This window comes from Galeopterus variegatus, unplaced genomic scaffold (assembly GCF_000696425.1).
Source record: "Galeopterus variegatus unplaced genomic scaffold, G_variegatus-3.0.2 Scaffold288, whole genome shotgun sequence".
Lineage (NCBI taxonomy): Eukaryota > Metazoa > Chordata > Mammalia > Dermoptera > Cynocephalidae > Galeopterus > Galeopterus variegatus.
In genome coordinates this window covers 423823-431921 of record NW_007726399.1, presented here as the reverse complement: position 1 = coordinate 431921, position 8099 = coordinate 423823, and positions in this window count along the sequence as shown.

The window sequence follows — 8099 nt, the reverse complement described above, 5'->3', positions numbered from 1 at the left end:
AACTTACTCTCAAATGGTTCAGAAAAAAAACAGTGTACATGAAAAAACAGTGTACAGAAAAGTGTACATCAAATATAGTAAAGATGTTCTTTGCTGGATTCTAGCAACTTTTCTGCAAGTCTGAAATTATGTCAAAAATATTTTTTAAATTTTAATATAAAACTATAAGATAAATATGATGTTCCCAGAGGGAACAAAGGAAAAGCAGGTAAAATAGCTTACTCTCTTCACAGGGAATCTCCTTCAGGGCATACTCCAGTTTCTAGACTTGCTGCCCTGGCCTACTGTACATTTTTCTTTTGTCCCTCGAATGCTCAAACCTTCTCAGTACCAACTTCCATTTTCAGTCAAGAAAACCCTCACCCTCTTGAGTCCAATGCAATATACTGAACTCAGTAATCTATTTCTCAAAGACTGAGTAATTCAGTCTAGAATGAAATAAACAGATGGAGGCCTATAGAGTGGGTAATAGAAATACTTTAAAAACCTGCCTGGTATGAGGTCCTTCCACTGGTGTGAGGCAAAACATGTCTCCTCATTCTTCCTGTTCAATTGAACTGGCAGTCCTCTCTCTCTCTCTCTCTCTCTCTGTCTCTCTCTCTGTCTCTCTCTCACACACACACAGAGTAAGAAGTGATTTTCAGAGACAATACAAAATAGATTCACACTGAAGAGGAGATAGTTCCCTAAAAATTGAATAATCTTCGCACAGTTCCTTTTCTAACAAGGAGACAGCAAGTTTAGTTATTAATGTTAATTCCAACTACTACCTTTGCATTCATCTTCGAGTTTCCAAACCACAGGAGGGGGTTTTTGGTGCATATGAAAAATCCATCTTTTCAAACAACAAAGCTATCTGTCCTTGCTTGCCAACTTTGAGCCAACAAAGACCCAGAGAAAGCTCTGAAATGACAGATTTTCTCTACCTTAGTTTAGATAAGTATTTTAGGTTGGGCATTCTCACAGGGGTGCAGCAGGAGAGCATATCATCCTCTACCGATAAGAACTGTTGGGAGGATGGGGCAGGTGGATATGAGAGTCTGGAACTGCCACCTCCATCCTACCTCTGGGGTTTTCGTTCAATATGGTTTCCTCTTCCTGGAATCCATCCCCAACCTTAACATCTCCCTTCATAATATCTCTCCATTTCGCCCTTTGTTTCCATTCCAGTTGCCACCACCTTCATTCAGGATCTCCATACTGTAAGCTTAGATCTTAAACTAAAAGGAGTCAGATAGAAAAAGCATTGGTAGATAAACAGAATGTAGGTATCATTAAAAGAACTACATGTTATTCCTAATAGGTAGGAAAAAATATGAAAAGAATTTAGAGAGGAATGAGACAGTAATAGACTAATTGAATTGAATTAAATGGTCCAAATGTGGACTTCTATAGCAGAGAGAGTATTGTATTAGCTAATGGATGACTTGAACCTGGAAGACTGAGGCCCACAACAGCCAAAGATGTAAAATAAAATTCAAGGGTATCTGTAGTTCTAGAGCTCAAATGTCCCAGATGACATCTCTAGTTAATGTTCAGCCTCAGCCAGCTAAGAGTGTATCCTTCAAAAGTGCTTAGAATGCTAACCCTAAAATTATTTGGATGACATTATTGTTCCCAAGATAATTAGCAGCTTTAAACCTAGAGAATGAAGTATACAAATGATTAAGTAAGTCAAGACTATAGAGCTATTATTTTTCAGTAAGGTTTAGAAATAATCACTAAATTTAAGAGAATTTGTCCTATTACTAAAATATATCATCTGTATGATTCCAAATTAAATTGATGGGACTGACTAATTGACTTACATCAACATTTTATGACAAAATCCATCAGTATTTTAAAAATTTAAGAAAGCCTATGACTTATTTTTTATAAGTTAAATTTATCTGATTATAATGGTTACTTAAGTACCTAGAAGGCTTTTTAGATGACTAAAGAACTTAAAAAGAAAAAGAAAATTTCTCAACTTCATTCTAGTGTAGTTTAAAATATTTAAGGGAGTTTTTATAAATGGAATCAAGTATTAATCAAACACCTCCTTAAAAGTAATTCTTAAAATTTGCTAGATTTGTAAGTAGAATAAAACAATCAAGTTGAATTTCAAAGCTTAAAGAACTATGGTTTTTACATATAAATTTAATACATTGAATATTAATCTTTTTAAATAAAGTTTGCTTTGGATAATGTTTTCAGGATCCAGAAGCCACCCTCAAAACAGACTAAACTCCCATCAGCAAGACAGCCACAGTAGCTTCCTAATGGGGCTCACCAATGGGTGTTTTCCCTCATAGTTCAGTTCATGCCCAGCTGAGAGACTGATGTTCCCAAAATAACATTATGTAACTTCTGGATGAGTGGATAAGGAAAATGTGGTATATCTTCATGATGGAATACTCCTCTGCTATACAAAAAATGAAATATTACCCTTCACAGGAACATGGATGGACTTAGAGAAAATCATATTAAGTGAAATAAGGCAGGCACAGAAAGAGAAATACTGCATGTTCTCACTTATTTGTGGGAGCTAATAAAAATAAATAAATAAATAGACAAATGAATGGGGCAGAAAAAAGAAGACACAACCATCACAACAATTCTTTGAACTTGTTAAGACAAGGGGGGAAAGGGAGGGAGGAAAAGGAGGAATTGGAAAAGGGACATAAAAATCAACTACATTGTATATTGATAAATTAAACAGAGAAAAACTGAAAGAGCAGATCTTTCTGTTTTGCTTTAATCCACTGCTTTGTGATTCTCTTATTCATCTCCAAGATTCTATTTGTTTGGAACCAGAAGTAACATTAATAAGTTACTACTTATTAAAGTAATTTCAGCCTCTATTTTCTACCGTACTCAGTTCAACACTATATTCAATTAGCATTTAATAAGTTCTTTACTAAACTCCAGCAGTTTAAAAACGTGTTTCATCTAGCCTGTTTCTAAGATGAATTTTTTTATCATAAATATTTAAAAACACAGTTTGAACAAAATGTAGTTTCATTCTTATGTACATGAAGAGCTCCAGGATTTTTATAATGCAACGCTGAGAATGACTTCTGAGATTTATTGGAAAGTGTGGCAGAGAATGCCTACCTGCAAAAATCCATTCTCTCCTTCTTTATTAATATCAGAACCCCAAATTTTGTCTAGGAACATTGCTGGCTGAAAAAAACCCAAAATTTCCCATCATCCCTTTCAGCAAGGTGTGACAAGCAATAAATCCAACTATAACTTTTTGTGAGATTTTCAGAGTGGATGCTTAATGGAATCCGACTTAGTGTGCTAGGATCTCTTCTTACCCTATCTTTATTCCTTTTCCCATTCTCCCATATGGGCGTTATGGAGGGCACTCCAGAGTCCAGCTAGGACCATGAGATGACCTTGAGGACGGATGCTGTGTGTTAGCATTGTAGAGCAGAAAGGGAAGGCTCTGGATCTCTGATGACAGCATGGAACCTATCTTCAGACTTCTTTTACATGAGACAAATAAACCTCCACCTCGTTGACACTACTGTTACTTGGGGGTTTTATGTGCAATTGAACCTTATTCTTAATGACATAGAGAGGCATATTTTAACATTTTAATAAATATTATTAATAAGTATTCTTGGAACAAGCCTCTTGAAACCAATAAATAGAATCCTGCATTAAAATTACTTATCCAACATTTATGCCATTTGTCATACAAATGATAGATTTCATAAACTGGTGTTATTAGACTATACAAAGAAAGGCATTGTTGAGGAAAATGCCTCTAGTACCTAAAATCATTTAATTTTATGTCGCTCACAGAGCAGAATAATAATAAATGAAAATAATGACAGCCAAAATTTGTACCATACATTACAGTAAATTATCTCATGTACTTCTCACAATAGTACTATAATATAGGCATTATGATTATCCTCCTTTTACAGATATGGAATCTGAGGCACAGAAAAGTTGGTAACTTGTCCAAAGTGATACAGCTGATAAGTGGTAAAACCTGTATCCGATCTAGCAGATTGACTGCAGAGCCTGCATGTGACCCCACTAAAGTTATAATCTGACATTCAGAAAGGTGTTTGTTGACATTCCTAAGATCAAACAACTAGAAAGTGCCAGAACTGAGACCCAATCCCAGGTCTTTGGATTCCAGTTCTTTACATTAAATCAGGGCTGATACCAATGAAGTTTTTAAATCAATCATACATTTTTTCAGACAACTGAAAGCTCTAGTAGCATTAAAAGATAAGTAAAGCACATCTAATAATTAAGCATATGCTCAAACATAACATAAGTTTATCGTCTTTCAAAGAAAGTAACAAAGCTAATTGTAAGGAAAGTGAAAGTAAATGGTCAGGCTCCCTCTGGGGTTCAGAATCTTGCAGGGCATGACCTAGCCTGTTTGATGTAAATGTTAACTGCACACGTGTGCCCAGGTGTTCCTTGAGTATAAAGGACAAACGGCTCTGATCCACAGTGCCCCCACCCCCAGGACACCCGTGGGAGAGGCGGGGGCAGTCACAAGGGGTCCACTACTGCTGCTGGAGGCTGTTGCTGCCAGGGCCCCGGGAGGCCACCGATGCTGCTGCTGCTGGATCTGCTGAACGCTGCCATAAACTACTACTACTGCTGCTGCTGCTGCTGCTGCTGCGAAGGCTGGGGACTGAGGTCCCGTCGGAATTAAGCATGTCAACTCTGCCAAAGGCCCCCAAGACCTTTTTCTAATTACCTAGCTTGCGACCTGTACATGAGGGGTCTGGTGACCCAGTCTAGTCTGTACAACAGGTTTGAAGGTCTGAGCCCTAGCCCAACACTAATCTTCCCTACTTGATTCTTAGAATTTCTGATTCAGTAGGAAATTAGTCCAACATCTAAAAAGTTTAAATATATCTATGTCTATACTTATATCTATAACTACAGAGGGATGATTATCTGGTTTTTCTGCATATAAAAAGACGATTGTCCTTTACTGTCCATGGTCCCAGAAGTATTACTAAAAAGGACTCATTACATTCAAGCTTAATTTTTTTAAATCACTATTTCCTGTTAATCAAACAGAACTTGTTCATCTCCTACCTAGTCTCTTTAAGTCTAATCCATGCTCTATGTTCTGTTACCACCAGAAGAATCTTTTTAAAGCACAATTTTATCTGGTGTCCCACAGCCTTTGATGACTTCCCTTTGACTTTGCCCATTCATTTCCATCACCTTTGCTGGTTTGCATGGCCCTCCATTATTTGGTTTTCATGTACTTATTCAAATTTCTTTCTTAGTATTTCCCACCCCACAGATTTCCCTTTGTCTTCTGCACTGTCAATTTTAGATCAAGAGCAAGTCAGAGGATGCCAAAAGCCAGTGGACGTGGGAAACTTTGAGGGGCTTTGGAGGCAACAGATTTGCAGCTGCTTCAATTAGAGACCATGTGACCTTTGAAGGCTGGGAAGCAAGCTAGTGTCAGAATTCCATGGATTCAGCAACAGGAGGAAAGAGGTTCCAATTTAACAGACTAAGGTCAGTTTTCAAGAGTTCAGACCAAATATAGAACACACTGGATAATGCAGGCATGGAAAAGGAGCTGCCACTCAAAGTCTGACATAGACAAGCATCTCTGCACAAGAGCTATAGCCTCTGCTCCCACAGTTGGCACTAGCTCCCCTATGCTCTTACCTACGGTTTCTCTAGCTTCCACAAACCTCACTTGATTTTTTTATATCTTTTCTTTAAAGGGTCCGCCCCCCTCCACACCTACTTCTTTTTTGGGGGGCAAATACTTAAATGTAATCCTGGATTAAGTATTGATTCTCTTTCTCCATTTGGTATATTTCCTCAGAGTTCAAAGTTGGCCAGAATCTACAGTGATAAATTATCCCTCTTTCCAGCAGATGTTGTTTTTGAGATTTTGGGGGGACAGAGGGGGAAAAAACTGTGATTTTCCAATAAATCTACTAAAAACTGTGGTGAATTATGAACCACTGTGCAGAGGATATATTATCCAAGAGGCCCAAATACAACTGGAAAATATTTCATATTTGAAAGCTTTGGTTTATTTCAATTAATTAGAAAACCGTCTTATTTAAGCCTGTCATTCTTTCTAAATTAAAAGTCATGGAATTACAAAATTGCATTTGATAATCATGCTTGTCTCTTTTACTGAAATGCTCAATTTTTAATGAAAATTCTGGGGGGTTTTCCCTCTCAATACTTTTTACTTCATTACTGCCACTTTTCGTCCCTGAAACAGCACCTATTGTGACATGGCAAAAAAAAAGTGAGATTTTCTTGGGAGTTTCTTTTCATTTCCAGTACTGACATTCTGGTCAACGTTAGAAAATAAGTTATAATAATAATTATTTTCATCACTAGTTACCCTTTCCATATATCAAACATCACACTATTATCAAGATAAAAGCCATAACATGCAGTAGAAACAAAATGTTTAGTGTTCATTTTCAGGTATACTGCAAAAGCCTATATAAGCAGCTTTGAAGAGTTCTAGATATAAGTGGGAAAGCCCAGAAATATTTGGGGGTACAATCAATATGTACCGGGATAGACTACCTTTCCTATACAGTATGATATACAGTTGTGATTTATTTATTTATGTAATATTTGACTGATATCTGCCTTCCTGATACAACATTAAGTTCTGTAAGGATCCAGATCCTGTCTGTTTCAGCTGACCACTCAATTTCCAATACCCATCACAGTATCTAGAGCACAGCAGGCATTCAATAAATTGTGTTGAATGCATGAAGAAAAAGCATCTCTAGTAACAGATAACCATATCATGGGGCAAGAGGAAGCTTTTGGAAGAAATGGATATGTATATTATCTTGAATGTGGTGATAGCTTCACACCTGTCAAGCTATCACTACATTCAAGGTAATATACATATATATATAAAAATATTCTACTCTTTAAAAACATGAAGTTTATCATAGATCAATTATACCTCAATAAACCTACTTTTTAAGATGTAGAAACCTATGGCAATACTATGTTAATTGTATTATTCTGAAGTTCATGAAATATTTTACAATAATATTTTACAGAGAAACAAGCAACACTGCAATGTTTGGTTACTTTTGGAAAAGAAACAGCACTTCTAATTAAGTAACAATTTTTCACTTCCTGGCTCTAGTATGTAGAAAACTTTCAAAGTAAAAAAGTCATACCATTTAATCAGTCTCTTATCATCAGTTTGAAATAATGCTATCGAACTTAAGATCTCAAGAATAGATATTACGATGCAGTGGATTGATTTCCTTTTAATGTGTATTTACTTTTTTGAATAAAATGCTTAATAAATGTTTTTCCCAAAAGATTGTGTATGAATTAAACTGTTAAATATACTAGAGGTACTTATTCTTTTGGGAAATCCCTATCAAGAGTTCTTTCATATAATACAAATCTACATTTTAAAACTCTAGTTTCATTTAAACAGGAGTATTTTTGATTATAGTGACGAAAAATTTATTGTACTTTTTTTGTTGGAAATTCCCAGTATATGAAGAAGATAATAATATTTAAAGACATTATACCTTTGTATTAAAACCTGGCTAGGGTGTTTGAAAAGAGAATGGTAATACAGGCATGAGAAATGAATCACGGAAGTGAGAGTATTGATTTTATCATTGTGAGTAAGAATAAGCGATTAAATTATTCAATGACAGCAGATTTAGAGCTTTTGGCTGAAATCAGTTTATATTTAAATTTTAATCACTTAATTTTGACATTAATTTTTGTGGTACAAGCTTTTCCTGATATCAAATACTACAAAGCAAATATGCTCTAAATTATTTCATATAAATAATTCTGACAAAGTAATATACCCCAATATATATATACTTATGAAAGATGTAACTTATTATCTTTTCAAATTGAATGCTATCTATTTTTCTACTTATTTCCAGTCTCCAATCTGAAGGACCCCGATCATTCACATTCATTCATTCAGCTGTTAATCTAAATAACAAAAAGAGAGGGAAACTCTAAAAGAAAATATTTATGTGGTAATGGGCATTGCAATGGGACTATGTGCGCCATAGTAAACCATGCGCATATTCAGAGAAGTAAAGGAAGACAAAGGGTTTTTTAAGAAAAAATGAGGA